Source organism: Talpa occidentalis, unplaced genomic scaffold (genome assembly GCF_014898055.3).
Source record: "Talpa occidentalis isolate TD23 unplaced genomic scaffold, MPIMG_talOcc4v2.1 talOcc4.6, whole genome shotgun sequence".
Classification (NCBI taxonomy): domain Eukaryota; kingdom Metazoa; phylum Chordata; class Mammalia; order Eulipotyphla; family Talpidae; genus Talpa; species Talpa occidentalis.
The window spans coordinates 120,609,355-120,628,294 of NW_023604972.1; the positions used below are offsets into that span (position 1 = coordinate 120,609,355).

Sequence of the window (18,940 nt, forward strand, 5' to 3'; positions counted from 1 at the left end):
AGACTGGTTAGAGGGACGTTTTACCCTGGTTTAACTTGGGGACACTGAATTCATGTCAGAACTTCAAGTTACTCAACTTTGTGGCAGGTCTGAGCTAAGTGCTTCCAACCTGTGTTGACGTTTTCTACCTCAAAATAAATTTACAGACTGTGTATCATTTTAATCCATATTGATGCCCAGGAAAACAGAAGCAATGAAGAGCTATGGAAGAGGCAGGGCATGCAGGATTCTAACCCAGCCTGTCTGACTTTTCTGGGCCCAGAACATGTGCTCTTCCCTCCTTCCCTGAAAGGACAATGTCATCCACATTTACAGAATTGAGTTCAGATCTTGATAACCCTAGGAACTAAGCAGCACTAGCTTCCTATCTGAGTCTTTCAGGCTCCTGTAACAAAATGCCATGGACTGAGTAGCTTACAAACAATAGACATTTATTTTTCATAGTTCTCAATGGTAGATATCTGGCATCTAGGTGCTGGCAGGTTGGATTTGGAAACACCCTCTTCCTGGCCAGCAGGCATCTTCTCACAGTGTCCTTGCCTGGTATAAGGGACAAACCAGATCTCTGGAGGTTTTATTTTTATGAGAACTCTAATCCCATTCCTGAGGGCTCTGCCCTCGTGACTTAGCCACCTCCATTTCGACATTTTTTAAATGTTGAAACATTTGGGGGAGACACAAATGCTTATCCAGAGCACATTTCAAAGTACACGATTATCAGAACTTGACAGCATCTTCCCACACCTTCATTTTCATTCATCCAGCAGTATTGATTAAGTTCCTATGCTGCATAAAAATAGGGGATTATAGAGATGAAGGATGTCCAGCTACTTGTCCTCTGGAAATGTCCAACATAAGAGCCTCATGCAGTACACATCCCAACTTTACCTCGTACTGGAATTTTTTTTTTTCCTGGCCCTCTCTCTGTTACTTATCTTTTCAATTCACTTATTATTATACCAATTTCTTTCCTCTGACACAAGGAAATTTATGTTTTAAATTAGGGGACCCTGAAATTAGTGAACCTCATTAAGAGTGAGTGGAGACCAAGGTTGTCTTTGTATTTATAGATTAGAATTTGAAGGAAGCCCAGAGATGGAGCCTGTATTAGTTAGAGTACTCTCTAAAGTTTCCTTCTTGTTTATGTTCCTGGTTGGGGCACTCTCCTCTAAGTGTTGACACTTGGGGTTCAGGCTCCTTCCACACTGTGGCTCCAGCATGTCAAGAAAGGGTTTCATAATGCCCCAGGCTTCATCCTGCCTTCATCTGGCCAGCAGACAGTGGGAAGAGAAAACACACTCACTCCTCACAGCCTCCTCCCAGTCCACTGGCAAGAGTTAGTCACAAGCCACCTAAGCGCCAACGTTACCAGGCAAAATAAGTAGGTTTAAGAGCATGCATCCTGTCTCTAACCTTGCCTTCAATAGCCACCACCGTGCAGGTGAAAAACAGCCACAAAATAGCTCAGTGAGTTGCTCAGTATCATGCAGCAACAGCTTCTGCTCTCCAGCGCAGTGTTCATGGCCTACATAGGGACCTTTACTTAAGAAGCATTTGCTGTTTTTTTTTTTTTAATTTCATGCTTACTATTGAAAAAAGAAAAAATACAAGAAAATTGTTTATAATCTTCCAATAATAATGACTGCCATCCCTATCTGCTAGTCTCAACCATATACATATACACAATATATGAATGTGGACTATAGCTTTTAATTTTTAACTAGAAAACATTTCAAAAATAGAGAAATTAGAATTAAAGAAACCTATATACTCTAAATAGTGCTGATCTGGACTGCTAAATTTAACACATGTTACCATTTTGCCATATTTGCTTCAGTTCTCTGTTTTCTTTCAAAATAAAATGGGAGTAGCAAAAACCAAATCCTGTCTAATTCTTTTTCCTCCTAAGAGAAAGCAAGAAGTGCCATCATGAAGCTGGTGGGCACAGGATCCTGTGCATGATATTTATACTTTTACTAAATTACTTTTACTATAAATATAATAGATTGGCTCCATAACCACGTCTATTTATTACGCATGTACATTTTTATTTTAGCATAAATGGTAATGCCCCATGCAGCCTTTTGCAGTCTTATTCATGTTGATACATGGAGATTACTTTCATTCAGTAGAATGAGACGTGGACTTTATTGTATGACTAAGCTATCGTTGACTCACTGATTCTAGTGATATATTCTAGGCTAGGTTGTCCCCACTTTTCCCCCCTTTATAATCATTTAAAAAAAAAGTTGGCATCAGATTACACAGACAGAAAGAAAATCACTTGCTTTTTTTTCAATCCTTCCAGATATGACTCAACAAAAACTTCACCGGTCTCAGGAGACTTCCCCTAAGTAGCTAAACAAATCCTCTTCCTTCTACTGTTCCTGTCCTATTGGATAGTGTAATGGGCTCTGAAAACACCGTGAAGCTCCTGGACTGCAAAGGGGGATGAAAGGAAGCTACGGATGAGCAATGAAGCAGTCGAGCTTGACGCCCTGCGCTCACCTCGGCAATCAGCATGTTCCAAAGTCTGATGAGAACCATAAGTTCACAAGGAAGTACTTACCACACAATTTGTCATTACAATTTCCAAATGGCCTAGGCTAATCATAGCACCTTTAATCTGTGTAGCACGAGGGGAATACTTGATAGGCCCTTAATTGCTGAACACCATCATGGTTAGAACTATTTCCACATTATCAAATATGGTCCAAATTAGCCTCAAAAAATAAGGGGTTTCTAGAGAAAGATAAAACAACACACACACACACACACATACACCACTATGTGATAAACCTTGTTAAAAGAGGGATTAGGTCCCACCCCTCTCTTCATGGGGAAAATTAGTGTGTTTTAATCTCTGGGAATGTATTTGTTTTCCTTAGCTGCAAGCTTAGTTACACTCTTCCAGCTCATTAGTATTAATTCCTTTTCCTACTGCAGCCTGACCAGAACTAATTCCGTTTTGAGGAGTTTTAGCAATGAATTCCAAATGGAGCTTTGCCCTCTAGTTCCTAACACTGGTGTTACTCCTATGAAACCATGTCTAGACTCTTAAGGAAAGTGTCACCTTTGATTGGCCTGATTGTGTTTTTGAATTTGGGGAAGCCAGATAACTCTACTCCTTGTACCTTGGGAGTCCCAGATCCTGTCTTAAAACTGCAGGTATAAGGGGGAAAGTAGACACAATCTTGTCTACTGTATGGTCATGTCATTCGCGACCACGTTTTCCCCCATAAGAAGACCACCAAGAACCAGGAATCTTTTAGTCTTAGGTAGATGCTTATTTCTGTCTTTGCTGCATACCTTCGTTTTCCTCACTTAGGTTTTATTTTCTCAGGCTCAATTAGGGAACCAGCAAATAAAGTGTTTTACTAGAGAGTAATTAACATTAAGTCAACCATAATCATACGCTACCCCCTCATCTTGACAAATCCCCCCAACCATTTCTTTGTCAAAAAAGGAAAAGCAAAGAAGAGGAGGCATGAAGCAGAAGATGTAGAAAGGACAAGGAAGAGAGGGAAGTAGGGAAATAGAGGAGAAAGAAATAGAAGGAGATGGAAGGGGAAGAAAGACAAGCGTCATGCACCAGGGCATTAAAAAGACAGTGACCTATGAACAGGAAGACTTCTTCTCTATTTCCAGTAAGATCCCCCAACTCTCAGTACCTTTTATTGTACTTAAAGATATAAATTCACAAAGTTTCTCAGCCCCCTCAAACTCAGCAAGATTTACAGACCATGACAATAAACAAGACAAGTCCCTTAAAAGTGTCAATATCACATAGCATTTTTAAACTAATGCAGACTTACGTTTCTAGCCTCTTCTTAAATTACCAGTTTTGTTGATATTTCAACAAGTTGGAGTTCTCTCAGTTGGAGTTCTCTCAGGAACTGAATTGGTAACTACTGCATAAGGCACTGCTTTGCAGGCAGGCAGGGTGCTGCAAGAAAGAACCCAATTTGGGAGCCAAGGTCACATGGAATAGACCCAGAACCTGCCCGGAAGCCATGTCCATGTTGAACAACCTCTTGTAAAATTTACTTGACTCTACCTCATGGGTCTCCCTACACTGAGGTTTCTAGCATAAGCTTAGTAATGCACTTTAAATGCTTCCTTCGTCAATAAAATTTAAAAACAATACCTACTCTAAGAGCATGATAGGTGAAATACCACAAAAATTAAAGTCTGTTATATAAATCTTAGAGAATTGCCAACACATTCTAATTGGAGGTGGAGGGTGACAAAGTCTATGAATCACAACATTTCCAAGAGGCTACAGTCTTCGGCTCTGGGATCCAGTGTTAGGGCACCACACTCTTACACTGAGAGGATAAATGACTTGAGACTCAAAAAGAGACTTGAACTAGACGATATTCAGTGTGGACAGTCCTGAAGGCATTTACCCTGCCACCTGTAATTCAGGCCTTCATGTAAGAGGGCTGGGAATAGGTGGGAGTAGGAAGGCAAGGTTGGCTAAAATGAGAGAACCTGGAGGCTCGGGCATTTCCATTATTAGTATTATTCCCACACTCATTGGCTTCTGGAAACTTATCTGCTTAGTAACCTGTTATTTGTTATGTAATTAACACAGACAGAAAGGGCCTATCTAACTCCCTCAACTGACTTGCAGGTGGCCTAACAGTGGCAATAAAGGCCACACTACAAGAGGCAGACTGGTTATAAGAAGGAGGAGGCACACCCAGAAAGGCAGCAGGAGCCCATGTGATGCAGACCAAGCCCAGTAATGAGAAATCACAGCTTCATTCTTCTCTGGGGCAGATGCTATTCTGCTGCAAATATTATAAAGAGATTGTATTGATTGTCTGCTTTGATTTCCAGGGTAAGGTTGGTTACTGCCCTACAGGTCAAGAAAGCAGGGACCAGCAGGAATGCTGAGAACATAGGAGGAAGGTAGCCCACATCCACAGAGATCACGCTTCAGGACAGAAATGCAAATAGCCTGCTCATTAATATTACAGTGGTTAAAGAACAGCAAAGAATATGCTCAGATAGACTGGAACTTCCTAGCTGAGGTGCACAAGGCTGTAGCACATTTTCTATAGAAAAGGTAAATATTGCTGTCAGCCAAGATAGGACCATCATACCCACAGGCAAATAATAAAATATGAAGATTGCCTTTTTTCATTTTAGAAATTTTTTTTTAATTAGCATGCTGAATCTTTTCTTTCGACTGAAATAGTCAGAAGGCAAGCAACACCCAAAGGAAAGAAGTAAGCAGGGAGAAGGCCAAGTTTCTGAGAGGTTAAAATCTCGCTCTCATTTCCCTCCTAGTTACCACCTCAGGCTTCTCCACACAAGGAACAAAGCTGCAATTACACAATTGGCCTCCACTTTGCAAAATCATGGTCTCACGAAAGCTAACAAACTAGCCAAACCTGTAAAAGAAATCTTGTCAGAACATCATCATCAAGAATTAGACCAAAAGGCCTGGAAAGGCTTGGTGAAAGCTTTATAAAGGGAGATGTTTTGGGGAGCCCCCAAATCTGGGATGCCAGGCTGATGAGCAGTCAGAACAGTCAACATTTCCTACTGGCAACTTCCTAGGTAGTCATCTGTGTTGGAAAGCCTGCGTACTTTGATGGTGTCATCCCAATTTTCCAGCCCAAGAGACGAGGATAAAGTTGACTAAGTCATCCATCCATCACCTGCAGCGTCAGGGAGTGCCCAGATCAGGCCTCAGCCCAGTCTCCCAGGACCACACCCACCCCAGGCAGCGCCCTGTCCAGCTCCCTGGATGGAAGCTTCACTGGCATCTCCCCCACTGACTCCCCACCAGGAGCCTCACCAGAAGCAAATACCAGTCAGGGATGAAGTGCTTGCAAATCCCCTCAGGATTTCTAGAATCCTCAAGGTACTGTTTTAATCACTACCATAACCAAAAAATGGGGGGAATTAGGCAGGCGGGGCGGAAGGCTGTTGGCAGCAAATGGGGGAGTAACCTGGCCACTCTCTCTTCTTATCTCCCAAGCAGAAGCAGAGTAACAGCACGGACTCTCTCCTCTTTGGCGTCCCATTCTCCAAGCAGGTGTGACCAGGAACCAGAAAATTCTCAGAAGCTTGTCCGCCATTGTCCCTGCGCAGTAATCAAGTATCAGGAGGAAGAGAAATGTAGGCTTTTTTGTTGCTGTTGTTTTAATATCTGAGACAAATTTATACTCGTATTGCACATTAATAGGCTTGGAAAAAAATGAGGAAGCATGGGGCTGGGCTATGCCTTTCTTGGGGAGCCTGGATGGTGGTTAACTTGGCAAGTTAAAGGCACTTGTGTGGGCTCAGGAACACACTCTGCTGCTCCCTTCTTTAGCGCATGTGGTAGAATCTTCACTTTTTACAGCAACTCTTCATGGAAGAAGGATGAAAGTTGCACTTAATGAAGTTTCAGGAAAGGAATCTGATCCTCACTCTGGCGCTCAGATGCTGCATCTTTGTAAACAGTGTGGCAAGAGTCTCTGTAAGATTTATAGGGAATGACAACTGGCAGAGCACACGTTAGCTCCTACTCCACCCCCAGAAAGCTGCACTGGCTTTGTAAAGCTCTCAAGAAAAGAAAATGTTACTGAAAACAAACGAGAAATCAATACTGTTCAGTCCGCTGCCAGCCATGAGCCTCCAACGTGAATCAACAGGGGTTCACCTACCTCTCAGGAGGAGTTTAAGTTTGTTCCAAGCTTCCATTAGATTGCAAAAAAGTATTGCCTCCCCTCCCCTCCAAACCCTTAGAAAATTTCCCCTGAAATAAAAGGTTTGCAAAATCATCTACAAAGTGGTAGCAATGCAAGGATTTTCAATTCTGGGCAAAATGATAGGAAAGGGATGCTTTTTTTCCTGCATGTATGTGGTGAATTTGATACCGACTGCGAGGCCGACCTCCCAGTCGAGTGCATGTGTAGTAGCCCTACCAGTGAGTGTCTCTGGTTACCCAGAACTGAGTAATTAATGGGGGGGGGTGGCAGACTAATTATGAATTTGAAAAGAAAAGAGAAGAAGCAGCACTCCCTGAGAATGAGGTTTTATGTAACAGACTAGAACGTCTTTATTTCAGACTTTATTACAGGTCAAGGAATGATTATCAAATATCCTCCTTGAAATTAAAAGTTCCAAATCATTATTTCACACACCTTGCTCTTAGAATCTCCTCTGTGTCCTGTCCAATATGAAACAGCTTGCAGGTAAAAATATGCCAATTAACCTTCCCAGGGCAAGTCCCTCCTGAACATCCTCTTCTGTGGGAGTCGTGCATGAAGAGCTATGCACAGGATTTGGATGAATGAAGGAGAGTTTATGCTTCTAAAGTCACCACCAGCCCCCTGCCTCATTAACTCCTTTAATTTAATGTCGATGGCCTGTCTCTTCATCCTGCCAATATTCAAGTATTTGTTTTCTCACCATGGTAGGGAAATGTCAAGCTCTCTGCAGAGGGGGGAATAGTGCCTCATCTATGCACCCAAATGTACTTGGCCCACAAAAGAGCTCCAGAGCTGCCTTGTTCCAGTCGGCTTCGACGGACAAACTTTGGCCCCCACCACCCTCGGGACAAAAGAAGGCACACATAAATGCTGCAGCAGCTCCTGGCTTGGCCCTGGTCAGGCCAAGCATTCATGCCAGGAGTGTGGAATTTCCCTGTCACATAAAACCACAGCAGGGTCAAGAAGCAGATACACTAATCAAGGAGCAGAGCGGGATCTTTCAGTCTCCTTTCTGGCTTCCATGCGGGGGGAGGTGAAGCAGGTTTAAATGTCCAGGCAAAGTAACTTCACTCCCTTAGTGACTATCCCAGCAGAGAGACAAAGCAATTAATGATAAATAAAATTGTTCTCAATACCTACTCTGTACAAGGCATTATGAATTTGTTAATGCTACAAAGACGTGGAGCAGAGTTCCACTTTATTGGAGGTACAAGTCCAGGCAATTGTATGAGGAGCTGCCACAGGCAGCCTATAGATGCCCCACGAGTGATTGTTGTCTATCCAATCATTACCCTTCCTCCCCTGCAAAGAGAGTCTTGACTTTGTTCCACTAGCAGATGGTTTATATGCTTTCCTACAGGCTAAGCGTCTTCATTGAGCAAGGAGTCAAACTTGATTGGCCAAAATCAATGGTTCTAACTTCTGCTCACAAATTAGAAGAAGCACCTGGAGACACTCTAATAACGGGACCCCACCCCAACACTGATTTAGTTGGTCATACACATGTCCCTGGAATCCAATAGTTTTAAAAGTTCCCCAAGTATTTCTTTTTTTTGGAACAAAAATATTTCCTTTATTTTTAACATTTTGAGCTTATGTTACCCTCTCTCCAAACAACACAATCTCTTTGACCAAGTCAACTAAGAAATTTCTCCCTCAGAAGCTAAAGCAGAGAGCAGAATGGGAGTATATGTAGTAATGAATCTGGCTTTTGGGTTCAATCATGTAAGAGTCTTTATAGGCAGTAGTAGCTAAAACTGAAAACTAAAAGAAAATGTTATTTTTGAGAAATGTCTCAAGTTTCTGAAAATTTTTAAGTCACACTTATTAAGGAAATCACAAGTATTTTTTCAATTGGGGAAAAATAATCCATGATGCTTATACAGTAAATAAAAGTAAATACTACATAAGGAAGAAACTAGGTTATATCAGAAGGGAACTTACATTTTATATCATACATGTGACAGGATTGTAAAGAAGTGGAAGCAATTACTCTGAGGCAGTAGACAACGTAGATAGTCTGTATATGGACTAAATTAGGGTGAATCCCCAAGTATTTCTAATGCACAACCAGCACTAAGTGAACACAATCATTTTATTCCATCATTAGTGATTGGTTTAGGGTTGGTGCTTTAACATGTGATTTAACTTATCAAAAATGTTCTAACTTGAGTTAAAAAAAGATGTTTTGGGGGAGGCTTCTAGGAAACTTCTGCAGGTTTGAAAAGACAAAAGGAAAGTAGGTGATTTGTGCTCTTTTTCTGATCTTTGGACAGTGTTTAAAAAGGAGGTAAGATTTGAACCAATTCAAGCAACTTGGGACAGTAGAAGTAAAAATCTACAAGGAAGAACACTATGGGTCCAACAAATGCCAAAAAGAAAGATGGAAGAAACATGCTCTATGAGGCCACTGTTGGACCCAGGAAAGACCAAAACTCAAGATCGGTGCATTGAAAACTTGGCTGCATCTTATAAACACCTGGAATGTTCTTACATATACTGTGTGTCACTCCCAGAAGATTTGATTCAATTGGTAAGTGGTGATATATGATCATTTGGATTTTAAAAAATATTCCCAGTTGGTTATATTGCACAGCCAAGCTTGAGAACCACTGCTCTAGATTTTTTGTTGCATGCAACAATAAATTTTCTATGGTTTAGGCTGGTACTTCTCAAATGCCTAATCAGCAGCATCAGTGTTACCTGAGTAGCTGCTGGAAATGCACACTTTTAGGTCCCACCCAGACTTACGGAATCAGAAAATGTGGGGGTGTGACCCAGCAATCTGTGGCTTAACAAGTCCTCCAGATATTTCTGAGGCAGGCTGAAGTTAAAAACAAAAACAAAAACAAAATACTGGTGTAAGATAACTTGACACCTGGTTTTCTGCAGCTTATACCCCAAAGCATCCTGATGCTGTATCCATAACTGACACAGAAACTCGGAAGAAAGGACCACATTGCCATCCAGCTGCCTGGGTTTGGAAAACGAGGTGGAAGGGGACAATGCAAGCCTCTCATATAAAATTTTTACTGCACATTTAGGAAGAGCTAGGAGAGAGGGAGAGAGTTTCTAAAGAGTCAGGGAAATTAAATCTAAAAAGAGAGATTAGTGACATATTCCTGAATGAAAAGTTCACGAGATTACATTTTATCTTGAGGGCAATTGGGAACTACTGAAAAACTTGAAAGAGACAGTTTTAAGAAATAAACACAAGTGATAGCGTAGGATGATGAAACAGACGTGTTACATTGGACAGACTGAAGGAAGAGAAGCCAGGTACAGGAGCACCAGCTTGGAGGCATCACAGGAGCACAAAGTTCTGCTTTTCCCTCTTGGCCTCTGGACCATTCACTCTGAAGCCAAGGAGCAGGAGTTGCAGGGTGAACAAGTAACATTTTGCTGTATTTGCTTTACCATATACCTCTATAACCACCTGTGTCTAGCCATCCATTTAGTTGCTGTGATATATTTCTAATTAAATTCCAGTTGTCATTTCCCTGAAATGACAAGATGATCGGTTTGGTGTTTTGTTTTGTTTTGTTTTGTTTTGTTTTGTTTTGTTTTGTTTTGTTTTGTTTTGTTTTGTTTTGTTTTAATGAAGGACCATTGTTTTCCATCTTGTTACTATTTTGACAGTATAGAATTTCCTCCCTCAGGTGTGGTCACTGTTGCTCTTACCACCAGAGCATCCACGGTCCTCCACCAGAGTCCACTGTGCTCCCCCATCTCCCCTCCGAATTCCTCCCTTTCCCCTCCCCTCCTGGAAGCCTCAGATCGACAGTCAGCATTCAAGGGTTGGTCTTAAAGTTTGTCTTTGCCGGGCCTCCCTGGTGGTGCAGTGATTGAGCGCTGGGTTGCGAAGCTGCCTGCAGCCTCTGCAGTGCCAGTTCAATCCCCAGCTGCTCCCCGGCCACTGGAGGAGGGTCCCACATGGCGCACATACCTCTCTGCTGTGCCCGCTGCTCCCCTCAGCAGTGTACTTCGGTCCTTCTGCCTGCTCTGCTCCCCGCTCTGGCTCTGGTGAATTCTCTCACCCTCCCGCGCTTCTGGCTGTACCCAGTGCTTGTATAAATAAATAAATAAATAAATAAATAATAAATCTTTTAAAAAAAAAAGTTTGTCTTTGCCTGCCTCTTGCTTTGTTTTCTCTATATTCCACATACAAATGACACCATCCAGTGTTTTTGTAAAGGAAAAAATGGCTCCCCATTTGCAAAGGGTTTCTATGTGAGTCAGGGTTTTCTAAATGTTGTACAACAGGAAAAAAAAAAAGCCATAAGGATGTTACCAGCTGCCATTGTAACCCAGGTTTGTGTCCATCAAAAAAGTCTCATTGCACATGCCAATTGATTTATAGTAACTGTGACAAACATAGCTTTTTGAAATTGGACTTTTATAAATGCTTGCTTCACACTGCTTTAGATAAAATAAGACTTCACATGGGAAAGATTTCCATTATTCAAAAAAAATAGTTGAAAGCCACACCATCCAATCCATCACCCTCATCCTACTGATGGAAAAACCAAGACATAAGGACCAGAATTCACACCTCTTTGAATCCTAGCCCCTTTCACCAAACAGTATAAAAACTGAGTGAGTCAATAAATGTTCACTGAGTGAACAAGCCGCGTGCTTGATCCTGTGGGATTTAGAAAAGTGGAAAAACACCTGACACCTTTCTTACTCCAGTAAACCTCCCCAGAGAAGAGAACAGGCTACCCGGAATAGATCAGGGGTGTTGTGTAAGTTCTCAGTTGTGGGGGCCACAGAAATGCTACTTGAATGCAGAGCAGGGGGAGAGGCAAGGCGCTGTAGAGGCCCCTGTCAAAGATGGAGATGCCAAAGACTTATAGAGTCATCGGTAGAATGCTTATCCTTCAGCTCCTGTGGGGGGGGTTTAAGCTATTTGTTCATTTCATTTATTGTCCAAAGATTCTAAGTCTCCTCTTTTCTTTGTCCTGATCTCCAGATTTTTGGATTCACCTGCAAATTTGACTAATGGCAACTCAAAATTAAGTCAAACCAACAAGGGGCCCATCACTTGCTAATCTGGTATGGATTAGATTTTTCCTTCCTTCCTTCCTTCCTCCCTCCTTCATTCTCTCTTGCGCTCTCTCTCTCTCTCTCTCTCTCTCTCTCTCTCTCTCTCTCTCTCTCAGAATAGAAGCCATGAGTATCAGGACAAGATAAAGTACAATAGATTTTTCTAAATCAAGTCAGAAATGAAACAACTGCTAAAGGACTAATCACAAAAATCTGCAAAGAGCTGATGAGACTCAACAACAACAAAGAAAATAATCCAGTCAAAAAATGGGCAGAAGAGCTAAAAAGAAACTTCTCTGAAGAGGAAATGCAAATGGCCAACAGGCATATGAAAAAATGTTCAACATCACTTGTAATCAGGGAAATGCAAATCAAAACTACCATGAGATACCATCTTACACCAGTGAGAATGGCACATATTAAAAAAACTAGCAACAACAAATGTTGGCGAGGGTGTGGAGAAAAAGGAACTCTCCTGCACTGTTGGTGGGAGTGCAATCTGGTCCAACCACTATGGAGAGCTGTGTGGAGATTTCTGAACCTACTAAACATAGAGCTTCCATATGATCCAGCAATTCCACTCCTAGGTATTTACCCAGATGACACAGAAACATCAACTCCAAAGAGCACCTGCACCCCTATGTTTATAGCAGCACTATTTACAATAGCTAAGCTTTGGAAACAACCCAAATGCCCAAAAATAGATGACTGGATCAAGAAGATGTGGTCCATATACACCATGGAATATTACTCAGCATTCAAAAAAGATAAACACATGCAATTTGCAGCAACATGGATGGCGCTGGAAGGGATCATGCTCAGTGAAATAAGCCAGAAAGAAAAAGAAAAATACCGGATGGTCTCACTCATAGCAGGAATCTAGAAAACTTAAATAAGGGACCAGGAAAATGAATATCTATAAGAAAGTAAAAATCATAATCAACAAACAACTATGAACCAGAGACACTCTATGAGGGGTGGGGGGTGGGGGGGAGGGATTGGGGTCAAAATGGGGGGGTTGCAATTGTATGGGGAATATAAAAATAAAATGAAAAAAATAAATAAACAACTGCTAAGATTGTGTGGAATCCAGGCAGAGGAGGGCAGCAACTGGTTCCAATTAACTTTGCACAAATTTCCCCAGTTAAGACTTTTGCCTTCTATAGTGATAAGCATTGTGAGTGTTAAAAGGATTATTTAATTTTCTAATATCTTGCTCTTTGGCATTGTTCAGATTTAGTTCCTTAATACTGGAAGCTCCAGGCCTCCCGGTTCACTGCTTTGAAAATCTAAAACATATGACAAGGAAATTCTAGTGAACTCAACAAGAAATCTCGCTTATGCAAAACTACCACTCAATTCAAATGCCCAATGTATGTGGAGAGCCACATGTTCAAAGCCTATAAAATTTAGATGTTATTTACCCAAGCAGTTTGCAGGGATGGCAGGCCAGGCACAAAATATGTTGACGTTCACTCCTTCTGTAACTGTACACGGCCCTCACCCCCAACCTGGAACTGACTATTGATATTCAATAGTGCCACAGGTCCCCGGGAAAGTTCTTAAATAACCCTACTGGCTATAAGCACGAAGAGCTACCCTTTGTGGACCAATCCCTGTAGCTGTGTAGCCTCAAGAATGCTAATTAAGTCACTCGCAAAAGGCAAGTGGTAGCAACTGATTTGGTGATTTCCATAAGTAGCTCTGCTGTCCTGAAGTTTTGCTTTTTTTGGTGAGAAAGTAAACCCATGATACATTATCATCAGTGTCTGCCCTTTGAAAGGAGGGATAATGCTTATACCCCAGTTCTTATGGCCAGGTTCCAAATCAAACCAAATCACCAAGTTTTCTACAACTTCTAGACATCCCTGAACTATCCAGACATACCTTGTCATATTGCATTTCACTGTACTGCACTTAGCCAATATTGTGTTTTTTAAAAAGACCATCTACCTACCTACAAAAGATTATGACTCCCTGCAGACTCAGATGATGGTTAGCAGTTTTTAAGCACTAAAGTGCTTTTTAATGAAGGTATTATTGTTCTTTTTAGACATTATGTTATTGCACACTTAACAGACTGTAATATAGTGTAAACATAACTTTTATTTTCTCCGAAAAGCCAAAAATTCATGTGACTTACTTTTTTTTGCAATATCTTATTGCCAAGATCTGCAACTGAACCCACAGGTATGCCTGTATTCATACAAGCTTAGCAAAAAAAATTATTTAAATAAATATTATCATGGGGTGACACATTTATGAAGAGCCAAGGAGGTTATTTTCTGTTTAGAATGGGAAAGTTTAGTTAGTGATGATTAGTGGGCCAAGAGCTACAAACACAATCCTTTTCTTCCCCAATCCAGGAAGACGTAATGAGAAATTTAGGTACACAAAAAATAAAATGTTTTTCCATTTAAGCAAGATGACTCTTGAATTTTTTATAAAAATGTAAACATCAGGGTCAGATATCACTTCTTGGGGACTCCCGTCATACACACAACTCAAAGGCCTTCTGACAGCAAGCACAGAACTCCAGAACAAGTGAAAGGTAACAAGGAAGAACAGGTAAAGTCACATCTTAACCAGTTTTCTTCAGCTATGAGTTTATTTTTTGCCAGCTCAGAATAGTCTTCTTGTGGATCCTATTGTACATGCTGCTAAAAGGAAGTGAGAAACTAAAGACATTGGAATTCAATATAGGTCCTTAGGAGTTCTAGGGATGAATCTGGGTCCCTAGCGTCTGCCTGGAGCTGACAAATTAAATTAACCAGCTTCCTGGAAGCAACAGGTGACTGACTCCATTAAGCTAGTTGACATTTTATTGTCATCTTCGACTGATGAGTTATTCATGGAATTCCTCTTCTCTTTGAGATTCCACTCACTTAAACCCTTATTATGCATCATGTATGCAGCCCACATGAAGATAACATGGCTTGATTCTCCTTAATGGAGGAGGAAAATGCCTGCTGAAATTGATTATATTGGTGGCCTGACTCTAAGTGAGAGTTGAGCTTGGGGTATTGATCTCAGTTTGCAAAGTGTTTCTTTAATCACTTGATGAGCTATTCTTTGATATATTTAAGCTGACTTTCTGCTTCTACAGTAAGCATTAGAACCAAATCCCAAGTTCATTTCTAAGATGATTAGGGCAAGAGACAGTGGTGGTCCGTGGTCTAAAGGCTACAGACCCAATTCTTAAAAAGAACATGACGCTCTGAAGCTCTTGTCAGGAAAAGTGAAAGAGATAAAGAGAAAGAGCAAACACTGCCAGGCAAACAGCCCTCCATCCACAACAGAGGAGACATGTCTTTCCAAAACACTCAGGAGGCATCTTGCCGACAGAGCAGTCAATAGCAAACAGCCAATCTATCAACAAAGGATGAGGGCGGCTTCAGGAAGACGGAGATGCTCAGTAAAGGAGTTATCCAGGAAGCCCAGGTTCACTGCAGGTCTGCGCTGTCTGTGTCCAGGGATGTGATATGGGCCTCGTCCCTGCAAATCACCAGGCAAGCAGCCCCAGAAAACCACATGGCTCTTGCGCTCACAACCTTTTTTTGTAAGTCATACCCAACCAACTGAGAAACAACACACTAACCCAGCTGCTGGTGGGATTCATGAGTTCATGTCACCGATAAAACCTGAATTTCCAAGTCCCTAAACATGCTTTATTTGGGCTCTCAGTACCGGGGCATTTGCTCTTCAAAACTCTCACGGCTCAGAGAATGTTCTCCATCTTCAAAGTTGTTGGTGGTGATGTGTGTGTGGTGGGGGTGTGTGTATTGATCTATTAGGGGCAGTAAGACAACAATTATTAGGAATAGCTTGAGCTCCAGAGTAAGAAAATATGAGATTGACTCCTGACTCTGTCACAATTAGCTGTGTGACCTTGAACTCTGTATTTCCTTTGGAAACATCAAGAGCTTCATTTGTAAAATGAAAGTAATATTAATGCCTACTTCATGATTATTGTGAGAATTTGAGAAGTAGCAAGAGGGTGCCTCTAGAGCCACGGCACATAGTAAGCACTCAGTGCATCGTGGTTATTGTCCTCTTTGTCCACGCAGCTTTCTCATAATCTAACATACACAGAATCTCTTTCCCAGGTCCTCTAAGCTCCAGTTCTCTGATAATTGCAAATTCATACCCATGGGAAATAGAGGATATCCTTTATTACTAAAACTTACAAAAACTTAAATATAAGGAGGACTCTATATAAATATACTGAGCTAGACACTGTGTCAAGTGCTTTAAAGAGGGACTCAAAATTTATGTTGAAGAAACAGGAAATGGAGTAGGATAGACAGTTTGAGACACAAAGAGCTCTTTTTACTTTATTCAAGTAATTCCTGAAATCCGATCTTTTCTAGAGAGTCTTTCCGAAATAAGAAGATGGGAGGATGATGTTGGAAATCTTCCACAAGCCACAATCAAGTATCTAGGCTGAGGCAATCTAATGAGTGAGCGGAAGGTTAGCTTTCAGAGAAAATGTAGGAATATTTATGATAAATTGTGACAACTTTATCATATCCCTCTCCCTAATGCCTGATCTTCCTTGCTAATGACATGCAAAATTTTCCTCTTTGAAGGCACCACTAAGGAATTACAAGGTCTTTCTGAAACTTGTCTTTATAGCCCTGCTGGAAACTAAGTAGGCAGAATGGAGAATCAACCTACAGACCACTGAGTGGAGAACAGAGCATTCACACCCTTCCCCTTGATCCCCAAAGCAATATATAGGAATATTATGCCTATGAAAACAGACATCCATATACACACACAAATATATCATGCCCCTGCTCTTGGCAGGCACCCAACTAGCCCCAGCTGCAGCCTTAAGCAAAAATCTCTTCGCAGCCACTTGCGGTGGCCATGAAATATGATCAGACAGGAGTCATATTCCTCATACCTGGTCAACTTTGAAACCAAAGTCCTGGAGAAGCCAATGAACTTATCCCCAGCTGCCTATTCCAAGAGCCAGTGATTACAAAGCAGTCAGGTTTTCTCTGTTGGTATAGAATTGTAGGCTGGTGTCAACCCAGGTTAAAGTGGGGACTTCTGAGAATACGTGTTTCATGGCAAAGAAATAAGGAACTTTAACCACATGCAGCCCTGCTTAGATTAGTAGAGATATTCTGATTCTGCAAATGAAGACAAGGAAGCACATGCCAAGCCCTGAGACTCCTGAAATGATTAAGGGAAAATAAATAATTCAGCCCCTGAGGACAGTATGAATTTCCACAAAACGTAAGTCCATTTGTTTACTCCCCCTTCGCACTAAAGCACTGCAGCATTTCAATTCTATTCAACCTGTGTCAGTCATGAATGTACACCTAAGGATGGTGTTTGTGAGTGGTGTCAGGGTGGGAAGGGAGGAGCAGGGAGGACTCAGGAGAAGCAAAAGACATAGCCCCTGACTTCTAGAGACTATAAGCTACTCAGTCTCTCTCGCGCGCTCTCTCTCTCTCTCTCTCTCTCTCTCACACACACACACACACACACACACACACACACGATACCATCAAATAATAGTACAAGGGAAAATGTGATAAGGTTTTCAAAAAGTAGGTCAGGCAGTGAAATTTAAAGAGAGATTAATCAGAATGGATTAGAGAAATCACCATGGTTGATGGGAGTCTTGAAGTAGGGGTAGTGTTCATTTATTCATTCATTCATTCATTCATTCACCAAATGGCCACACACTGTGCAGCAATATGTGCCAGGCACTAGAAACATGATGAGCAAAACAAGACACAGTGCCTGTTTTCATGGAACTCATCAGCTAAGAGATGACCAAAGTCTCATAAAATTTCCTTCTAGTACAAATGTGGCGCTCCCCGCATCCTTGTTTTCAGTCTTTAAAAGTTCCATCTAGCCAGTCATCTACTGGCATTACTCCTGATAATCATCCTAAGGGCTCTCCATTCATTGATGGCTCACCTTGTGTAAAACGCTACTAAAAAGTTCACTTGCATTATCTCACTAAATCCTTAAACCAACCTTACAAAGTCGCCTTGATCTTTACTTTGAGTAAGGTAATCAAGCCCAGAGAGGTTAAAATTTTACCCAAGGTCACACAGCTTGGAAGGATTAAGATGTGGGCCTCTCAGATTCCAAAACTACTGATCTCTGAGGTGTTCTTAAAGATACAGTTGTGCAGCTTTAGGGTCTTAAGGAAGAAGCATTTTGTCATCATCTCCATTGGAATAAAAAAGAAAATGTTACAGATAGATAAAAAGTTTTAAGTTTTCTTTTGATGTTATTCAAAAGGAGTGAATTATACCTTTATGTTGCCTTAGCCAACAGATGAACAACAAATATTTGTTCTTTTTAACACCAAAAATCTAAATAAATACATCCTCTCTTTAACCTTGTAAGATTTTTTTTCATTTATGCTCTGAAACATCAACTTCCCCTGCTCCTAATTGTCCCTGAGAGGCTGATTGAAATAATACCTGATATTTGCCACAGAATGCTGATTCCCAGGTACCCTACCTCTCCCTTTCCACTCATGTCCAACTTCAGTTGAGCCCACATTTGGCGGGCGAGTTTCCTGAAAGCTTCAGAACCCTCCTGCAGAATTGCTGCTCAGTCCTAACCTCCCCGTGGTTACCCAACAAAGGAAGAGAGACCCGCCACAGTGTCCTATAACATTCTCCGTGGCTTCTTTTAAGGAACAGCTGGGCCATAATGGAAGGTTACTCAGGGATACCCATAGGTTTGACAGGAGCCCATATTTTAAACAGGGCGGATACTAAATCCATCCAACTCCTGGAATGTTACTACTCTCTCAGGAACCCGAGAGAAGTTTCTGAGGCTGATCTATAAATCTCTCTGGTCTAAAATACCCAAAATTAGTTTCTGTGCCATGGGAACATAAAAATGATATGGCTTTCTTCTTTGACATGTCAGTTAATAAAGAGTGTGGAGGGGAGCCGGATGCTGCCTGACAGGTTTCTAAAGGGTTCACTCGTTAAAAATGGGAAGCACTTTAATTACCTGTTTGGTTTTTTGTTATGTGTGTGTGTTACATGTTTAAAAAAAAAATAGGTCCTATGGACATTCAGGAAATTATATCATTAATTATGCCTGTCAAGACTCTCTGTGGCCTGAAGTAAATGGAAACTTCTTAGGGTATCTTTTGTTTTTAGTTTTAAAATGTTTTTAAAATAATGTTTTCA

At 41.3% G+C, this 18,940-nt stretch overlaps 1 long non-coding RNA gene across 1 annotated transcript in view; it reads right to left on the minus strand.

The window, feature by feature from the left end:
- LOC129144723 (uncharacterized) overlaps nucleotides 1-18,940 on the minus strand; it is a 143,618-nt gene that overhangs the window by 11,747 nt on the left and 112,931 nt on the right. The window lies entirely within an intron of this gene.